This window comes from Arachis hypogaea, chromosome 16 (assembly GCF_003086295.3).
Source record: "Arachis hypogaea cultivar Tifrunner chromosome 16, arahy.Tifrunner.gnm2.J5K5, whole genome shotgun sequence".
NCBI classification, from domain to species: domain Eukaryota; kingdom Viridiplantae; phylum Streptophyta; class Magnoliopsida; order Fabales; family Fabaceae; genus Arachis; species Arachis hypogaea.
In genome coordinates, this window is record NC_092051.1 from 63574163 (window position 1) to 63595981 (window position 21819).

At 39.5% G+C, this 21819-nt stretch overlaps 2 non-coding genes across 2 annotated transcripts; both read left to right on the forward strand.

Annotated features, from left to right (window-relative positions):
* Positions 1 to 250: 250 nt before the first annotated feature.
* LOC112760222 (small nucleolar RNA R71) lies at positions 251 to 354 on the forward strand. The gene has a single exon (XR_003180673.1). It is a non-coding gene; the product is annotated as a small nucleolar RNA R71 (small nucleolar RNA).
* Positions 355 to 20074: 19720 nt separating this feature from the next.
* LOC112761407 (small nucleolar RNA R71) lies at positions 20075 to 20178 on the forward strand. Its single transcript, XR_003181802.1, has one exon. It is a non-coding gene; the product is annotated as a small nucleolar RNA R71 (small nucleolar RNA).
* Positions 20179 to 21819: the final 1641 nt, after the last annotated feature.

Here is a 21819-nt window from a genome sequence, read left to right on the forward strand (position 1 = left end):
CAGCTGCTGGGTAATGAGCTTGTTTTGGGCTAACAGAGCATCTACATTGTTTAGCTCTATCACTCCTCTTGTGTTCCCTCTTTCGGAAGCATAGAAGTAGTCATTTTCTGCTACTGTTTCAATAACATCTATGGCTTCCTCAATGGTCTTCTTCTTGTTCAAGCATCCTCCAGATGAATGGTCTACTGCCTTCTTTGACTCATAAGAGAGCCCTTCATAGAAAATGTGCAGCTGGACCCATTCGTTGAACATGTCAGGTGGACACCTCCTTGTTAAGTCTTTGAACCTCTCCCATGCTTCATACAGAGTCTCACCATCTTGTTGCCTGAAGGTTTGAACCTCAGCTCTCAGCCTATTAATTCGTTGAGGAGGGTAGAATCTTGCTAAGAATTTGTTCACCACATCCTCCCAAGTTGTCAAGCTCTCCCTTGGGAAGGATTCCAGCCACTTGGCTGCCTTGTCTCTGAGTGAGAAGGGAAATAAAAGCAGTCTATAGGCATCAGGATAAACACCATTAGATTTCACTGTGTCACATATTCTCAGGAAGGTGGTCAAATGTTGATTGGGGTCTTCTTGAACACCTCCTCCAAACGAACAGTTGTTCTGAATAAGGGTGATGAGCCGTGGTTTAAGTTCAAATTTGTTGGCATGGATTGTTGGCTTTTGGATGCTACTTCCACAATTACCTGGGTTTGGATTAATGTAAGAGCCCAAAACTCTTCTATCCTCCCCAGCATGATTTGCTCCACCTCCTCTGCCATGGTTGTGAGTCTCTTCTTCATGATAATTTTCCATGTTTTCTTCCATGTTTGGTTCAAAGTATTCCTCAAACTGTTCCTCCTCTTCTTCAGCACCAACTACTCATTTTTCTTTTGCCTCCCTCCTTAGTCTAAGGAAGGTTCTCTCCGGTTCAGAATCAAAGGAAGTTGAAGCCCCGCTTCTTCTCCCTGTCATACAACCAACAAGTACAAGCAGAGAAAATAGGTGCAGACAGTATTTGTGTCAGAATTGCTGTTAGTTGTGGGTGATGCAATATATCAAACAGTTAGTGGGTTAGCAAACAGAATTGAAAATAACAAAGAAAAAAAACAAAAGAGTAGAGGGAGAAAAGAAGAAGTATAACTAAAACAAAAAGTAAATCACTCAAACAGAAAATGAAATTCACAAAATAAAATGCTCAATCTAGTGATCTTCCAATCTAATCATTGTTGATGCACAATCAATCCCCGGCAACGGCGCCATAAACTTATGCACGAAAAACTTGTCTCTCAACAAATCTCCCTTCGGCAAGTGTACCGAAGTTGTCGTCAAGTAAAAACTCACAATAGAGTGAGGTCGAATCCCACAGGGATTGATTGATCAAGCAACTTTAATTAGAAGAATGTTCTAGTTGAGCGAATCCAGAATTTGGGTTGAGAGTTGCAGAAAATAAAATGGCGGGAATGTAAATAACAGAAAAGTAAATGCTAGAATTAAAGGACTGAAAGTAAATGACTGAAAATAAATTGCAGAATTGTAAATGGGAATGGGGGATTTGCTCATAAAAGTAAATGGCAGAAATTAAAGAGAATGGGTAAGATCAGAGATGGGGAGTTCATTGGGCTTAGGAGATGTTGCAATTCTCCGGATCAAGTTTATTTTCATCTCTTCCTCAATCAATGCACTCATTGATCTCCTTGGCAATCTTAAGTGATTGAATTACAATTTCTTGCAATTCAATCTCTCAAATCTTGATCAATAGCCAATTCCTTGGTCAATTGCTCATGAGAAGAGATGAAGTATGGTCACTGATTATACCACATGCATTTCCCAAATCAAGTATTGAGAGGGTTATAGTCACATACCCGTCCAAACCCAATTTGGTCCAGCATGAGAAAGCATTTCTAGCTTGATCTCTTCATTCCTCTTTCAAGGTTCAAAAGAGATCCAAGTTTGAATAGCTTCTCTTCCAAGATAACTACTCAATTGGATGAAGATCGAAAGCTTTCAAGTAAAATCAAGAGGAAAGATAGAAGAAGAATAATGAAAATTATTATTGATCCATCAAATTACAACAGAGCTCCCTAACCCAATGAAAGGGGTTTAGTTGTTCATAGCTCTTGAAAATGAAAACAAAGATGGAGAATACATCATAAAACTAGAATTTGCAAAGAAAGTAAAATACAGAGAGTAGTTCTCTTTTTCCCAGCCTCCAGAGCTTCTTTACAATTCAAAGCTACTCCTATATATACTACTCTTCTCAGCTTCTAGTTTTATTTTCAAGTCTTGGGCCTTTGGATCTTGAGTTTGAAGCAATTCTTTTCTTCATTTGGGCTTAGCTTTACTTGCAGAGAGAAAGTGCTAAGTGGGCAGAGACTTCAGCTCAGGACGTTAGGGGTGTTAATATTTAGTGAGAATATAAGTTCGAGAACGTTACTGACACTTAACATTGTCACTAACGTTCCAATGCACCCCTTTGCCTTACGTTAAAACCCACGTTAACTAGGTTAACGTGGCTTTTAACGTTGCCTTGTTAATCCTTCGAGAACGTTAGTGACACTCAACATTGTCACTAACGTTCCAGTGTGCCCCTTCTTGTTTCACGTTAAAGCCCACGTTAACTAGGTTAACGTGGCTTCTAATGCGGTCCTTGCCAACCTTCGAGAACGTTAGTGATACTCAACATTGTCACTAACGTTCCAATGTGCCCCTGGGTCTCACGTTAGAGTCCACGTTAACTAGGTTAACGTGGCCTCTAATGTGGCCATCTTTAGCCATCCCAACATTAGTGACAATGTTGAGTGTCACTAATGTTGGCTCATCCTTCATTCCTCATCGTTAGCTTCCACGTTAACTAAGTTAACGTGGAGGTTAACATGACTCTTGGGGGTTGTGTGGTTGCTTCAACGTTAGTGACAATGTTGAGTGTCACTAACGTTGTCGACAACTCTTCATCCTTTACGTTAGTTCCCACGTTAACCAAGTTAACGTGGGAGTTAACGTGGTACTTTGCACCATAGGCCAACGTTAGTGACAATGTTGAGTGTCACTAACGTTGGCTTCTCTTCCCCCCTTAACGTTAGAGGCCACGTTAACTAGGTTAACGTGGCTTCTAACGTGGCCACTTATGAGTAATTGCCAACGTTAGTGACAATGTTAAGTGTCACTAACGTTGGCTCAACTTCTCTTCTCCACGTTAGAGTTCACGTTAACTTAGTTAACGTGACTCTCTAACGTGGGCATTGATGGCTTTTTGAGAATGTTATTGGCAATCACTTTTCTCATTAATCTTGCAAGTTACCTCCCCTTTTCTTGCTTCCTTTTTGGTCCTGAAATTAAGCAATAAAGTGTATCAATGCTCTAGTCCAAGTCATGAGTAATGCAACATAATATTTGTCACTAAACTTATGCAAAATCCTCATGAAATTATGTAAAATGCACAATGTATGCTTGAATCAAGGCATAAGTGAATATTTACCCAAAACTAGCTTATTTCCTAAAGAAATGTATGAAACTATCCTAAAAACAGTAAAGAAAAGGTCAGTGAAACTGGCCAAGATGCCCTGACATCAGCTGTTATTTCCATTTTCCCTCGGAGACAAGGCTACTCAATGGTTGGAATCCTTTCGAAGAGATAGCATCAACAATTGAGAAGATCTAGTGAGCAAGTTCCTTACCAAATTTTACCCGCCTCGGAGGATTATTAGGTTGAAGACTGAAGTACAAACATTCACACAGATGGAGACTGAACCTCTCTATGATGCATGGGAGAGATAAAAGGCTCTAATTAGAAAGTGCCCTCCTGAAATATTCAATGAATGGGACATATTGCAGAATTTTTATGAAGGCTTGACATTGAAATCTCAGGAGGCTCTGGATCACTCAGCCGGGGGCTCTTTACAATTAATGAAAACTGCAGAGGAGGCCCAAAATCTCATCGATATGGTAGCTAACAACCAGTATTTCCTTGCTCACCAAAGGCAATGCCAACCATCACAAAGGAAAGGAGTGATGGAGTTGGAAGGAGTGGACTCAATCCTAGCTCAAAATAAAATGATGCAGCAACAAATTCAGTAACAATTTGACAAAATGGCCAAAAAGATTGATAGCCTCCAAGTTGCAGTAGTAAACACAAGCCAACCATCAACCCCTTGGGGGCAGAATGAAGAGAATCAAGAGGATCAATAGCAAGAACAATTCAGTATGTGCACAATCAAGGGTCTGGATCAAATGAGGTTTATGGTGACACTTACAACCCCTCCTGGAAGAACCACCCCAACCTCAAATGGGGAGACAATCACACTTAGACTCAACAGCCATGGCAAAGAAATTCAACACAAAATAGTTGGAAAAACACAAACCACAACAACCAGCAGAAGAATAACCAAAATACATACAGAAAACCACAAAACACTTACGCCAACTCTAACCATCATCCATCCAATAACCAAGCCACCAATCAAAACACTTACCATCAACCCTCAACATCTCATAACTAACCAATCTCATAAGACTCTCAGAGGATCACCAACTTGGAGCTCTTGATGGAGAAAATGATGAAGCACCAAGAGATGACAACAAAGAACCAAGAAGCTTGCATGAAAAATATGGAAAAGCAGATTGGACAGCTTTCCAAGCAAATTGCTATTGAGAGACCATCAAGCTCACTCCCAAGTGATACAATTCCAAATCCGAAGGAAGAGTGCAAAGCTATACAGCTAAGGAGTGGAAAGACATTGGTGGACAACAAAGAAGTAACCAAGAAGCCTAAAGAAAGCAACAAAGAGCCAATAGGAAAAGAGGAAGCCAGCAACAAGGATGTGACAAGAAGCAAGCAAACTTCAAAGCAGGCTAAAGAAAAGGAGGAACAACCACACAATTCAAAGGAAGCAATAAAAGAACCAACCAAGGATCACAGGCAGGGAGTGAACTTCACACCTCCATTGCCATATCCCTAAAGGTTCAACAAGGAGACTAAGGACCAACACTTCCCTCAATTTCTTGAAGTCTTCAAGAAATTGGAGATAAATATTCCACTGGTTGAAGCACTAGAGCAGATGCCTCTATATACAAAGTTCTTGAAAGAGCTTATCAACAAAAAGAGAAGTTGGCATGAGAAGGAAACTATACTGCTTACTAAAGAATGCAGGACATTAATCCAGAAAAGGACTTCCCCCTAAACTTGAAGACCTTGGAAGGTTCTTTTTGCCTTGTACCATTGGCAGCATGATCATCAACAAGGCAATGTGTGACTTAGGGGCTAGTATCAATCTGATGCCCTCTTCTCTGGTGAGAAAGCTGTGCATAGAAGAAGTGAAGCCAATACAAAAGTCTCTAGAATTAGTGGACAAGTCAGTGATCTGTCCCAGGGGTGTGATTGAAAACCTTCTAGTTAAGGTGGACAAATTCATATTCCCTGCAGATTTTGTAGTCTTAGACTCAGATGAGGATGAAGGTGATTCCATTATACTTGGAAGACCATTCTTGGCCAGAGCTAGGGCCATTATAGATGTGGAGCAAGGAGAGCTGACCCTCAAAATGCATGATGAAAGCATCACTCTGAATGTATTTCCAGAAACACAGCTCATTGATGAAAAGAAGAATTGCATGGAAACTGACAAGGAAGACTTGCAATGGAGGGAAGGAATCAATAAGACAACCAGTAATCACCTTCCAAAGCAAGAAACAGACAACACAGCAAGAAAAAAAGAGAATGAGACGATGTAGAGTGATGAAGGAACTCAAGAAGAAATTGAAGTGTTGACCACTAAGAAGGAAAATCCTAAAACAAAGTCCACTGTCAAAGAAGAAGTATCAACAAAAAGAAGAAAGAAAAGCAAGAAAAAGACTCAGAAGGGGTGGAAGAACAAGAAAATTTCAACTGAGGGATTTTCCAAAGGTGATAAAGTACAGTTAATTTACCAACAGTTGGAAACAAGCCAACAAGCTGATGGCTACTACACTACCAGCAAAATACTCTCACTAGAGCATGCTGAAATTGAGCATCAAGGCACTAAAAGGAAGATCACAGTGAGGGGGGATAAGCTGAGACACTACAGTCATCAACCACCCCAATGAGGGGCCCAATGTCAAGCTAGTGACAATAAAAGAGCGCTCCATGGGAGGCAACCCATGATTTAAGATTCAAGTTTGTTTTAAATTCAATAATCTGGGATCATTCTAGCATGATTTTGAATTCTCATGAACATACTTGATAGATGCATACACTGAGTTCTTGAAGCATATACCAGACTTCTAAGTTTGGTGTGCCTTCATTAGCTTTTCAAGCATTTTTAGACCGTATGCTTAGTCATTTTTGATGAGGTATATGACCAAACATTAAGTTTGGTGTCTGCACATGTATTAATTTTCAGAAGAATCATTTCTTGTTCATAGAATCAAAGTCATGCATAGATGGATTATGCATTATTTCATTTTAGAAATTTATGATAGAAAATAAATGATGTATTATGATGAAGGTATCAATTGTGATGAATTGCTTGCATTTTACATTAATCCCTTAGCAAGAGATAAGTTTGGTGTTCACCAAACCTTGGTTCACTAATTAAGGGACACAATTGATCCTTTATGAATAAAAAACATAATAAATAATCTAAGCACTCACCACTTCATCACCGTGCTACATTTGTGTCCTAAGGCTTAACATTTTGATTTAATTAGGAAAAAGAAGGTTGGGGTAAAGACAAGAAGAAGACACAGCTATGACAAGCCAAGAGAGAAGGGTCACATGTGCCTAGAGAGGTGTGCCTACCTTGGGAACAAAATCTGTATGCTAGCCACCTTGGAGGACGAACCTCATGCAACCAATAGGGAGAGAATCATTGTCAATCCTCAAGAGAACATGCAAGCCGTTCATCTCATGAAGCTACTATGTTGGTTAGCTCAATCTTCACCCTTCATCAGTCATAACCGAACTCTTCCCCCCCTAAAAAGTGTTTTGTTCAAAGCTTTGATGACTTGACTATAAGTAGGTGGAAACATTTCAAGAGCTACACATTCATATAAACCTTCCTCATACTTGCAAGCTATTGTCTCACCTTTCACTTAGCCAAAAACATGTCCCTTTTTCCTTACCAACATCAACATTCCCTTTCTCACATTTCCTTCCACAACAAGACCAAATCTCACCTCATCAAAGCTCATCCTCACTCTTCCTTCTATTTGAATCCATGGCTTCATCAAGTTCAAGAAGAAGAAAGGGCAAGGAACCAATGGTGGTCGAACCTCCCACCTATGATACCAGGAAATTTAGATCTCAGTTTCATGAAGGAAGATATCATAGGCTCATGAAAACAAAGCGTATCATCCCTGAGATGGGTTTTGAGCTGAGGGAAGGGGAGTACCCCATCATGAAGCAAATCACTAGTGAAAGAAGGTGGGAGCTTCTATGTGATCCTTTCACTGACATTAGTGCAGTTATGATCAGGGAATTCTATGCAAACGCGGTGAAAGAGAGCGAAGACAGTGCCCCTTACAAGAGTTATGTCAGAGGGGTTGAAGTGGATTTTATTCCATCATCAATCACAAGGGCCTTGAAGCTAAGAACTATAACTTATAAAGAGCTTAACTATGAAGCCAGACTGCAAGGAGAGAATGACCCCGATGAGATTTTACAGGGGATATGTTTGGAAGGCACAGACTAGGAAAGAGATTCAAAAGGAGTTCCAAGCCACTTGAAAAGAATAAATCTTACTCCTGAGGCCAACGGGTGGTATGAGATAGTAAAAAGATCTATACTTCCCACTGGAAATACCTCAGCTGTCATAATCAAGCGTGCACTCTTAGTATACTGTATCTTACATGGAGGAAAAATTAATCTGGCATAACTCATGGCTGACAATATCCAAGAGATGGCTGAAAGCACAAATAAATCAAGTAGGCTTGGTCATCCAAGCACCATTCTAAGGCTATGCAACAAAGCTGGAGTGATCTTTAAAGATGAGGATATAGAGAAAGTAAAAAAGGGGAAGGGAATCACAAAGAGAAGCATGGAAGGCATCACTGAAGAGGATGATCAAGAAGAAGAACCCCAAAGGAGAAGAAGACCACAAAGGGAGGCAGAGCAAACTCACGGTGCCATAGACATGAGTCAATTGCAAAGAGCTCTTGAGGAAATATCACAGCAAAATGTGAGAGCACAAGAGCAGTATTCAAGGCAACAAGAGCTATATTTGCAACAACAAGAGCAATATCTAGAGCACCGGGAGCAATATTTGAAGGATAGAGAGCAAAATAAAGCTTGGCAGCGCAGAATGGAGGAGAGGCAAGAAAACTGGCAGCTACAAATGATGGCTCAACAACAAGAATTCCAAACAAAGGTTCTTGAGGGGCAGAGAGAACAAACAACAAATTTTAAAGAGTCATATGACAAAATGTTCCTGACCCAAGCCAAATCTGGGGAATACACTCATAACTTGTATCAATGGAAGAACATACATCATACCATTGGAGAGTGTAAGCATGTGGATAGAATAGAATATGATGAAGACACCCAAGCAAAGTTGGATTATTTGACTCACAGCATGCCAGCAATAAATCTACAGATTAAACCATTTGAGATGTGCCCTGAGTTAGTAAACCAACAGAGAGCAAGAACAGATAGATACTCAGCACATATGCAAAACAGATTGGAGGATGTTGGACTCTTGGGCCTGCTAGATTCTGTCTGGGACAGAAGATGCCTTGGCGAAGAAGCTCAAGACTACTCCAAGCTCTGGAAGAGAAAGAAGAAGAAGGGAAAATCAAGCAAAAACCAGGAACAAAACAATTAGAAGGTGGTGAAGTTCTTTCATGATTTCGAATTAAATAAGGAAGATGCATGTCTGAAACATGACATGCCTCCAAATGCTCTTTGTTCTGCATTTTTGTTTTGAGTAATTAGCTTGAAAGTAATCTGCATAATTTTGTCATCCTTCATTTGCTTGAATCTTGTTTTGTGTCCCATATACTTGAATAAAAGAGAAATATTTGAATTAGGAAGAAAATATCCAATGTTGCATGAGTTAGAATGAAAGTTAGTGGTGGTATTTGTTGATTTAATGCATGGCTCATAAAATAAATGCTGCATAATGATATGTTCTTTGAAGAAGGAACTAGTTTGCTGTTATAAATGCTTGTATCATTAAAGATCCCTTGAGAATGAAATAAAACAGAAAGAAAAAGAAAGAGAAAAAGCCAAGAATGGCAAAGAAAACAAATAATAAGGCTAGGCACCAATAGCTTGGACCCTAGGATACATGCCTGTGGTGTTTTTGTGCTAGGATATGCTTGGACAAGTAAGTTCTAAGGAGTATTTCAAAACTTGGCCACTTAGATCAACTGATTTGGGATTGCCAACTGAAAGTCCACAATACAGAGCAACCTAGCTACAAAACACTTAGTTATCCAAAGAGATGCTGGGAATCAATGATCCTAGGAAGAAAAGGTTTAGCCATGTGTCTGTGGTGAAGGAATGTTGAGCAAAATTAAGCCAGAGGCTACTGCAACATTTGCTACCAAGCCTTCAAAGAACAATAAGCTCTCTGAGCAAAACAAAGAAGGAAAAGTTAGCAAGGGAACAAGCAAAAGTAAAGCCTTATAGCAGCAAACTTAGTGATCCTTTGAGGAAGCATCTCCTATGTAACAGCAAGCAATAAATGAGCAACCATTGTCTGCATAAAAACCCGATGAACCAAGTTTAACTATATGCTCAACAAGGATATGCACACTTCTCTGTTTCATTTCATTCCCTCTTATGTTTGATGCTTGCTTGGGGACAAACAAGATTTAAGTTTGGAGTTGTGATGACAAGTCATCATATGGTAGCTTTGCAAGCATTTTTCACATGTTTCATTAGTTTTTATGCACTTTCTTTTATTGTAAGTTAGTAATTTGGAGTGGAATTGCATGGTTTATTTGAATCAATCAACCACCCTTTAATTAGCACAAGATCATGAGGTTTAAGCTTGAATTAATTTATTTTTAAATGAATTTTAAACCTTGTGAATTTAGTGATACTTTGATTGGTTATTTTGATTACTTGTAGGTGAAGAAAAGAAAAAAAATGAGAAAAGCGTGGGCCAAGGGAAGGAAAGCGTGGCTCAATTCAAGGAACAAGAGCACAAAGCTCTTGCCAAGAGCCTAGAGCTCTTGTGGAGAGCTTTACTTTAAAAAAAATCAAAGGCCAAGCTCTTGCCAAGAGCTTAATCAAGTGCTACAAGAAAGAAGGAAGCAAGGCAAACTCAAAGCAAAGCTCTTGCCAAGAGCTTTCTCCAAGAGCTTTTTTGGGCTTCTTCAAGGAAAAATCAAGGGAAAAAGAGCTCAACAATGCACTCACCAAGGCTTGAACCCAAGACCAAGGGGGAGGGGGGGCAGCGCTACCTCACAAAAAAAACAAGCCAAAATTGGCTTGTTTTCTCTCCATGGGGTTCGAACTAAGTACCTCAAGGAAGCAAAGCTTTAGGCGCTACTCTTGTGCCATGAAAAATGGGCAGCTCCTGCACTCCCCAATGATCGAACCGGGCACCTCAAGGAAGGGAGACATTGGGCGCTACTCTTGTGCCAAGGAAAATGGCCAGCAAGTGCTCCGAACAAGGATCGAACCATGGACCTCAAGGGACAAGCAAAGCTCTTGCCAAGAGCTTAGAGCTGTTGCAAAGAGCTTAATTTCCTTGTCATAATGAGAAACGCGCGCAACACTTTGGAAGGAAGAGAACCAAGGCTCGGCTCTTGGTAACACCCGAGCTTTGACCTGGGAGGTATGCCATGGGCCAAAAATCCATCAAAAATCAAATTTAATTCATTTCTTCACCAAATTTTAGAGCCCACCCAAATTCGTAGATCCAAATTAGGAAGTGTATAAATAGGTGTTAGTTAGATCAAGAAAGAACTTTGGACTTTTACTTTTTACTTTTTTTGAATTTTGATTGGAGAACTTTTTCATTTTAGCTTCTGTTTGGAGTTTTCATTTTTCTGAAAACTTTGGCTTGATTTGGGAGGGAGAATTGAGTTCTCTTCCTCTGGGTTTTCTTGTTTTCTTTTCTGCAAAGCTTTGTTTGAGTCTTAAGTGTGAATAATTGAGGAAATTCTGTCTCACTCTCCTCTTAAGATCTCTTTGTTCAATTTACTGCATAATTCAAAAATTTGTGTTCTTCTTTACTGAATTTCATCTTCAATTCTCTTTAAATTGTCTTCTAGATTGGATCAAAGAAAATAGTAAGATCTAGACTTAGTTTTCTAGTCTCTTGACCCCTGAGATCTTGCATTTCCATTTGGTTTACTTGCTAAATGCTTCTACAAGCAAATTTACCTTTTTGTTTGAGATCTATTTCAATTCAAATTATCTTCTGCTCTTTTAATTTACTTGTTCTTTAAGATTCAGCACTTTTACTTTCTGTTTTCTTTAATTTACTGCAATTCCCCCTTCTCCCTTTACAATTCATGCAATTTAGCTTCTGTCAATTACAAATCACTCAAATCAACTCTTGTTTGCTTGACTAAATCAACCACTAAACTAAAATTGCTCAATCCTTCAATCCCTGTGGGATCGACCTCACTCACGTGAGTTATTATTACTTGATGTGACCCGGTACACTTGCCGGTGAGTTTTAGGTGTTGGAATTTCGGTTCCAACCCATCACTCAGATCCTTGGACCTTGCTTTTATATCCCTTTTTTTGCTGTTTCTTTTGCTTCAAGGATTAAACTTTCATAAATTTTAGAGAAGTTATAATACTTCTCTAAATTCCCGTTCCTTGTACATCAACATCTTTTAATTCAAATTTAACTATGCATTGGTCATATCATGCATTTAGAATCACAGAAAATACCACCACATCTAAGTAAATAAGACTACTATTCAATATAAACTCAATTTCTCATGCAATATATCACTTCTTTTTCTTTTTTATTTACATTCAAGCTTGGTGGGCAATACATGAGACACCTTTCAGAATTAAAGCAATTAACAGAAAACTAAACTAGAACCAAGGAATCTAACTAATAAAGGATTATGCAATAAACAAAGCAAAATAGCAGAAAACCGGAACATAACATAGTAAAAGCGAGAAGGAATATAGAATGAAAGGAGCTCAACAACGTTAGTTATCCTAGCAGTCGTTTTATTCTTCAGGTTGTGCTCCTCCGTGAAGATGATTCACCTCCCTTTGGTGCCATAAAAATAAACAGAAAACCCATAAGTGAAGCATCAACACCAAACTTAAAGATTTGCTTGTCCTCAAGCAAAGAAGAACTGAAAACAAAATGAAATAAGTATCATGCTGAAAGAAGAATAAAAGGATAAAAGAATAAGAGAGAATTAGGATTGGGGGGTGGATGATTTGAAATCAGTCGCTGAGGTGGTTTAATTGGGCATTGCATACGACGCATACGCATAAAGAACGCATACGCGTAAGGAACGCATACGCGTAAGGAACGCGTACGTGTGGATCGTGCGAATTTCAAGTGACGCGTACGTGTCAGGGACGCATACGCGTCAGGGACGCGTACGCATGGACAGCCAGGGTGAAAAAACGACGCGCACGTATCAGGGACGCGTACGCATGATGGGGCTTGTGCTCCCATCACCATTCCGGCCCCATACCATCAAAACTCTCTGGCCTTACACCCATTTACACCGATTTGCAGGGTCACGCGTATGCGTGGGGACGCGTACGCGTGGACTGGCGAAAACGCAGGCGATGCGTACGCATGAGGGACGCGTACGCGTGGACTCGCTTGTGCACTAGGCACGCCACCAGCACCACTCCTGCACAACTCTTTGTTCAGTTTTATTTTTCACGCACACACATATGATGCGTACCCGTCAGCGACGCTTGCGCGTCGTGTGCTCATTTTTTTTCAATGCTCGGTTCCTGTTCTAAGATAGCTGCATGATCAGAACACACATAAAACGTAAGGAAAATAGTAAAAACTCAATAAAAATCAAATAAATAAGAAAATTACTACTACGAAAAATAACTAAGTATACGAAATTATCGGGTTGCCTCCCAACAAGTGCTTCTTTAATGTCACTAGCTTGACACTTGATTGTTGAATTTTCTTTCTCTTCTTCCAGTTGGTTAAAAGAAATGTCTCCAAGGGGGGAGAGGTGAAAATTAGTGCCCCCTGATATAAATTCCTCCAAACAAACTTTCTTTTATTGTGATTAACTAGATTCACCTTGCTTGTTGGTGTAGAGGTTGGATTTTTCTTTCTGACCTTCTCTTTTTCATGGATATTTTCTTCTGTTTCTTGGTCACAATCCCCTTTTCAGTGCTTTTCTTGGTTTTCTTCACTTCCTTGATTTCAAAATTTGGGTGTTGTGTGATGGTTAGAGTGTACCCTTCATCAAGACTTTCTTGAATTGGTGGTTCAATAAACTCACTTTCTATGACAGTCTCTACTTCATTGGAGTGTAGATTCCCATAATTGTTTTCATCCCTTACAACCTCCTTTGTTTGCGTATCTTCCTCCTTTGTTTTTGCATCTTCCTCTTCTTCCATGTGTGAGGATGGAAAGTTCTCTAATTCATTGGAGTATAAACTCCTTTGATTGATTTCATCACTTTCTTCTATAGGATCTTGCATTATATCTCTTGGGAAGGAATTTGCTTGTTCCTCTTCCTGTGACTTGATAATCGACTGCACATGTTTCTCTATATTTTTGACACTCGTCTTTATATCATGTATAAATTCTTTTATGAGAAGCTCAAGATCTGATGGTACTTGATATGAATAAGGAGATAGTGGCTCTTAATATGAATAAGAAGGAGATGATGATTCTTGATAAGAGTAAAAAGATGATGGTTCTTGGTATGGATAGGGAGATAGTGGCTCTTGATATGGGTAGAAAGATGATGGTTCTTGATATGGATAGAGAGGTGGTGGTTCTTGGTATGAATATGGAGATGGTGGTTCTTGATATGAATATGGAGATGGTGGTTCTTTATAGTTGGAAGATGGAGCACTGAAGTTTCTTTTGTTTTGACTTTGCCAACCAAAATTTGGGTAGTTCCCCCATTCACAATAATATGAATCACTCATTGGGTGTGAGTAGTGACCCATGTGTTCTCTCTCCATTATTTTTCTTAGCACAAAACACCAAAAAGAATTAAACGCACCATGTGGTAAACAAGAAAGCAAAGAAGAAAGAACATAAAGGAAATTTAAACTCAATAAATAAAATAACTAAGGGGACACCAAACTTAATTTGAGAAATTAAGAAAAATATTAGTGCTATTTTTTTTAAAATATTAAAGCAAAATTTAAATAAAATTAAAACTAAAATGTATAATCTAAGTAATCAAACAACTGATAGTTGTTAATCACTATCAATCCCCGGCAACGGCGCCAAAAACTTGGTGCGGAAATTATAACCACAAACTAACCAGCAAGTGCACTGGGTCGTACCAAGTAATACCTCAGGTGAGTGAGGGTCGATCCCACGAGGATTGATGATTCAAGAAACAATAATTGAGTGATAGGCTTAGTCAGGCAAGCAGAAAATATTGTTGATAGTTCAAAAAGCATTAAATAATAAATTCATAGTTCAAAGATAGGCAAGTAAATAAGTTGGGAATAAAATATGGAGAAAGCAGTTAAGGTTTCATAGTTATCTATTTTTCGGATTGACTTTTCTTATTAATTTTTTTAATCATGCAAGATTTAGTTTATGGCAAACTATATGTGACTAGACCCTAATTCCTTAAACCTTTATAGTCTCCTCTAATTCTCATCAACTGCCAATTCCTTGGTCAATTAATTCCAATTAGAGGGGTAAGTTTAATTCTAGTTATTATGCCCCAAAAACTCGAATTACCCAAATATAAAAGGATTATATGTCACGTATCCCGTTAAGTCCAGATAATTAGAAGTTTAGGAGAATTTGTTTTCAAGCTGTTGTTCAAGTAAAGAGCTTTTCCAAGTTATACAAGAACTCAATTAGAAAGAGGGTCATACTTCCGTTCCACCCAATTTCATAAAATAAATAACGAAAACAATTCTTAAATTATAAATCAGTGTATGAATTAAAATAAAGAGAACAATAGAATCAATCCATACAAATAGACAGAGCTCCTAACCTTAACGATGGAGGTTTAGTTGCTCATGGTTCAGAGAAGAAAAACTAGGATTGTAAATTGGGCTGAGGTGGAATGAAAAGTCAACTAATGTTGGGATCCCCCCTCAGGGAAGTATATTTAATCCTAATTAATTTAAAATCAAATTTCTAAAACTAAATTAATATCTTTTCCTAAAAATAAGATTTAAATTTAAATCAGAATTAATTAAATAATCACCAAGTCTTCAATTGATGGATGGGGACCACATGCTTTGTAGGTCCCATGCCTAACTTGGGAAGTAATGAGAAATGTTCCCCTGAGTCCTCCAGTCTGCAATCTCTAATCTGTGTTTCCTGGGCCGAAAACTAGGTCAAAAACAGACCAGAAATTGCCCCCAGCGTTTCTATGTTTTCTGCACGTGGCGCATGTCACGCGTACGTGTCAGTCACGCGTACGCGTCGATGGTCTTCTTCGTGTGTCTGATGCATGGAAACTTGTCTCTCAACAAATCTCCCTTCGCCAAGTATACCGAATTGTCGTCAAGTAAAAACTCACAATAGAGTGAGGTCAAATCCCACAGGGATTAATTGGTCAAGCAACTTTAATTAGAGGAATGTTCTAGTTGAGCTAAGCATAAATTGAGTTGAGGAATTGCAGAAAATTAAATGGTGGGAAAGTAAGACAAAAAATGTAAGTGCTGGAATTAAATGACAGAATGTTAATGGCATAAAGTAAATTGCATAATCTTAAATGGGGATTTGGGGAGATGAGCATAAAAGTAAATGGCAGAAAATAAAGAGAATGGGTAAGATTAGAAATGGGGGATTCATTAGGCTTAGGAGATGTTGCATTCTCTGGATCAAGTTCATTCTCATCTCTTCCTCAATCAATGCATTCATTGATCTCCTTGGAAATCTTAAGTGATTGGATCTCAATTCCTTGGCAAACCAATCTCTCTAAGCTTGAACAATTGCCCAATTCCTTGATTTAATTGCTCATGGGAAGAGATGAAGTATGGTCACTGATTATACCACATGCATTCCCAAATCAAAGTGTTGGTAGGATTATATGTCACTATATCCATGCAAACCTCAATTTGGTCCAGCATGAGAAAGCATTTCTAGCATTTCTTCTTCAATGTTTCCTTCTATTGTTTCACCTTTCCCTCCTCTTGTTTCACCCAATTTGGATTGATATCTTCGAAGACTACCCTGGCTTTCATACATAGTCTTAGGATGGTACTGGGGTAGCAAAGCCGAGCATTGGGATCAATCTTCTTGGCTGCTTCTTGAATCCCCTCAGCTATAATTTCATGTACATTGATGTCTCCACCCCTCATTATGCAATGTACCATAGTAGCTCGAGAAATGTTGACCTCAGAATTGTTTGAGGCTGGGAGGATAGATCTTCTCACGAGCTCAAACCATCCATTGGCTTCCAGTATGAGGTCTCCTCTTCTAATGAACCGTGGCCTCTTATCCGAATACCTTTCCCAATCTGATCCTATGACACATATGTCGTTCACAATTTCTTCAAGTTCATCATTGTCGGGGCCGTTACTTATTCTTGCTTGATAACTGGGCTTATCAGAAGGTTGTGATCTCAGATGAAGAGTCCTCATTATGGCATTGGAACTGAAGTCTAACTCTGTTCCTCTCACGTAGCTTTTGAAGGTAGGAGCCTTGGTAGTGTCTTCTCTGGCTACATTGGCATAGAACTCCTTAATGAGATTTGCATTTATCTTTGTGTCTGGGTTCGTGAGCTATTGCCAGCCCCTTTATTCAATCTTCTCTCTAATCTGTGGGCATTCATCATCGTTGAACTGGAATGTCAATTCTGGCAATATTTTCTTGTGTTGTATCCATTCAAATTGGAGCTCATGGAAGGCGGTCTTGAACCTTCCTTCGTCAAAAAGAATGCTCTCCACCGGTTCCTTTCCCTTTTCGCCTCTTGGAGCTTGATGATGCCATGAGTAGAAGTTGGTACGTGAAGGTGTTGAAAAGTATGGATTGATAATGGAATTCGGAAAGGTTAAGATATGGTATAGCTGTAGGATTGTGTTAACGTGTTTTTGGATGAGGGAAGAAGTGTTGGGTGTGTGTTTCAAAAGGGAAAAGAATGAAATGAAAGGGCATTTGAATATGGAGGGGTATAAAGTGGGGTCATTTATATAGAAAGATGATGGGTGATCGAAGGCTGTGGATTGATAGTAAGAACCAATGGTGGACGGTTGGGGTTTGGTATAAAATGAGCATAAGGATCATCAATTTGTGTGACGTGATTGGTTCGGTCTCCAAGGATATCATTCTTCCAATGTTGCATGGCAACACTTCCCAATGCACTCCTTTTGAAGACATGTGTATAGCCCGCTTTTGTGAAGTGGCCGAACCCCCTTCTCAATTTGTCTCATCAAATTTGTGCAATCCTTCCTTCATTTCCTACACAAGACAAAAAGGAAAGTAAAAGTTAGCATTGAATTTTTGGTAGTAAAAGTTAAAGAGTGGACTGGCTACTTTTTATTTTTTTTTTTGTTTCTAAACATCTAAATGCTGTCCATGAATGCAAACCAACTGACCTATTTAGTGTTTATGTATGCAACATTGGTGACACCAAACTTAGTTTGTGACAATGTAGTATAAAAAGAGTTGATTAAGGCTCTAGGATTAACACGTTATGAATTGTGTTTATGTCCTCTTAGTGTGCCTTGAACACCAAACTTGTTGTTCACTATATGTTGCATACAAGGGTTCTTCTAAGTGTTTGTCAAAGTTGATTTGGAATTCATGAACCTTGCTTTATTAACTACTTAAATCATCCTAAAAAAAACTGAAAAGATATAAAACATGGGTTGCCTCCCATTGAGCGCTTCGTTAGCGTCATTAGCTTGACGTTTAGCCTTAGTCAGGGTGGTTGGTAATGCCTCAAATCTTTCCCTCTCGCAGTGAATCTATCTCCTTTGGCTTCATTAAGAATCTCCACATGTTCCAAGGAGAGAATTCTGTTGATGGTGTAAACTTTAGGTAGCTGAGATGGAATGGTGGGGAGATGAGATAGGATAATTGGGAAATGAGCAGAGATTACTTCATCCCTTGGAGAGAAATCCTCTGTAGGGATCTTCTTGTTCCTCCATCCCCTTGGCGCCTTCTTCCTTGTTTCTTTTAATGCTACTCTACTCCTTGTGGCCTCTTTTTCCAGGAAAATTTTGTTGCTGGTCTCATATGGCTCTGAAGGGTTTAGCTCCTCTTGGGTTTCCCTTAGCTGTTGTGCCTTCTGACTGTATTGTTTGTCAACCCAAGGGACTCCCAAGGGTATTGTTTCTGCTACCAGTACCTTATTGTGATCCTCTCTTGATTCCTCGTTTTCTTGATCTGCTTCTTGTGAGGGTTTGAAGACATTGAAAGTAAGTTGTTCATCATGTATCCTCAGTATAAACTCTCCTCGCTCCACATCTATAAGTGCTCTGGCTGTGGCTAGGAATGGTCTTCCCAATATGATTGGATGGAGGTGACTTTCTTCCATTTCCAGGTTAACAAAGTCTGTGGGAAGGAAGTAGTTCCCAACCTTCACCAGCACTTTTTCAACCACTCCTATTGCTTGTTTTTGAGTTTTGTCAGCCAGCTTGATGATTACATCTGTGGGCATTAGCTCATTGATTTGAAGCTTCTTCATGAGGGATAAAGGCATTAAGTTGATGCTTGCTCCCAGGTCACAGAGTCCCTTATCAATCCTTGTTTCTCCTATAGCACAAGGGATGTGAAAACTCCCTGGGTCCTTCCTTTTTGTAGGAAACTCTGTTTGAATGAGAGCACTGCACTCCTTATTCATCACTATTATTTGTCCTCCCTTTAGTGAATTTTTCTTGGTCAGCAGCTCCTTCATACACTTAATGTATGAGGGCATTAGTTGGAGAGCCTTGATGAATGGTATGTTTACATGGAGAGATGCAAACATGTCGAGGAACTTTGAGTACACTTTCCTTTCTACACCCCCCTTGAGTGTTTGGGGAAAAGGTGCATATGGGTTCAGAATCTCTTTCTCCTTTAACTCCTTCTTTTGTATGGGGTTGGTTTCTTGGTTACTCTCTTCTTGCTTCTCTGCTGGAATGTCTCGAGAGTGTTCTAATGGTTTGTTTGGTTCTTCCTCACTCCCCTTATCACTTGTAGTGACCATCTTACATTCTTCCCATCTTACATACTTTGCTTCACCTCTCCGATTTTTCTCCGTGTCACTTGGGAAGCTATCAGTAGGCTTGGGAATCTACTGAGAGAGATATCCCACTTGAGACTCCAGCCTCTTCATGGAGTCTCCATGGTGTTTGATATTATCTCTCACTTCATCCTTAAACACTCTGTTGTCTTGGATTTCCTTGCATATACCTTCAAGTAGAGTCTCAATCCTGGAGAGTCTATCTTCGGATGGTGATGGTGAGTTGAGGTTGTAGGGGTGAGAAGGGCTATTTTGGTTTTGATATGGATGTTGAGAGGTATTGTTGGGTGGGTGTTGATATGATCTCTGTGTGGAATGTTGGTGAGTTGCATTCTTGTTGGGGTTGTGATGTCTCTGATCTTGGCCTTAATCTTGTTGATTTCTCCACCCAAAGTTTGGGTGGTTCTTCCAACCAGGATTATAAGTTTTGGAGTATGGATCATGGGTTTGCCTAGGTGAGTTCCCAATATAGTTGGCTTGTTCCCGATCACCCTCTTCCTCTGTATTTACTCCTTCTTGAGCTGCTGATGAGGTGGTGACTACTGTAACTTGGTTTCTTTCCATCTTCTTGGTAAGGTCAGCCAGCTGCTTGGTGATCATCTTGTTTTAAGCCAGCAGAGCATCTATGTTGTTCAGCTCCATCACTCCTCGAATGTTGCCCCTTTCAGAAGCATAGAAGTAGTCATTCTCAGCTACAGTCTCGATGACATCTATGGCTTCTTCAACGGTCTTCTTCTTGTTCAGAGATCCCCCAGATGAGTGGTCTACTGCATTCTTTGATTCATAAGAAAGACCCTCATAGAAAATGTGTAGTTGCACCCATTCATTGAACATGTTTGGGGGGCACCTTCTTGTTAAGTCCTTAAACCTCTTCCATGCTTCATAGAGAGTTTCACCATCTTGTTGCTTAAAGGTTTGTACCTCAGCTCTCAACCTGTTGATTCTTTGAGGAGGGTAGAATCTCGCCAAGAATTTGTTCACCACCTCTTCCCACGTTGTTAAACTCTCCTTCAGGAAAGATTCCAGCCATTTAGATGCTTTGTCCTTGATTGAAAAGGGGAACAAAAGCAGTCTATAGGTGTCAGGGTGAACACCATTAGACTTCACAGTATCACAGATCCTTAGGATGCTGGTTAGATATTAATTGGGGTCTTCTTGGGCACTTCCTCCAGATGCATAGCTGTTCTGAACGAGAGTGATGAGCTGGGGCTTTAGTTCAAAGTTATTGGCATATATGGTTGGCCTTTGAATGCTACTTCCACAATTTCCTAGGTTTGAATTGATGTAAGAGCCTAGAACTCTTCTCTCTTGCCCAGCATGATTTACTGGCCTTCTCTGGCATGGTTGTGAGCTTCTTCTTCATGGTGTTCCTCCATATTCTCCTCCAGGTCTGTTTCAAAATACTCTTCCTCTTTCTCGGCACCAATAACTCTCTTTCCTCTTGCTTTCCTCCTTAATCTAAGGAGGGTCCTCTCAGGTTTAGAATCAAAGGGAGTTTAAGCCCCGCTTCTTCTACCTGTCGTACAACCAACAAAGGAAACAACAAGAAAGAAAATAAATGAAGAAATTACTCTTGTTAGAATGGCTGTTAGTGTGAGTGGTGTAATGTATCAAACAGTTAGTGGGTTAGTGAACTAAATTCTAAACAATGAAGAAAACACAACAAACGGGTAAAGGAAAAGGGAATAAAATAGCTAAAACTGAAAGTAAATCACTAAAACGGAACAAAACAAAAGAAAATTGCTCAATCTAGTTATCCTCTAATTTAATCATTATCGATACAAAATCAATCCCCGGCAACGGTGCCATAAACTTGATGTACAGAAACTTGTCTCAACAAATCTCCCTTCGGCAAGTATACCAAATTGTCGTCAAGTAAAAACTCACAATAGAGTGAGGTCCAATCCCACAGGGATTGATTGGTCAAGCAACTTTAATTAGAGGAATGTTCTAGTTGAGCTAAGCAGAAATTGAGTTGAGGAATTGCAGAAAATTAAATGGAGGGAAAGTAAGACAGAAAATGTAAGTGCTGGAATTAAATGGCAGAATGTAAATAGCATAAAGTAAATTACAGAATCTTAAATGGGGATTTGGGGAGATGAGCATAAAAGTAAATGGCAGAAAATAAAGAGAATGGGTAAGATCAGAAATGGGGGATTCATTGGGCTTAGGAGATGTTGCATTCTCTGGATCAAGTTCATTCTCATCTCTTCCTCAATCAATGCATTCATTGATCTCCTTGGCAATCTTAAGTGATTGAATCCCAATTCCTTGGCAACCCAATCTCTCTAAGCTTGAACAATTGCCCAATTCCTTGATTTAATTACTCATGGGAAGAGATGAAGTATGGTCACTGATTATACCACATGCATTCCCAAATCAAAGTGTTGGTAGGATTATATGTCGCTATATCCACCCAAACCCCAATTTGGTCCAGCATGAGAAAGCATTTCTAGCATGATCTCCTCATTCCTCTTCCAAGGTTCCGAGGAGATCCAATTGTGGAAAGCTTCTCTTCCAAGATAGCTAACCAATTGGATGAAGAACGAAAGCTTTCTAGTAAAATTAAGAGAAAAG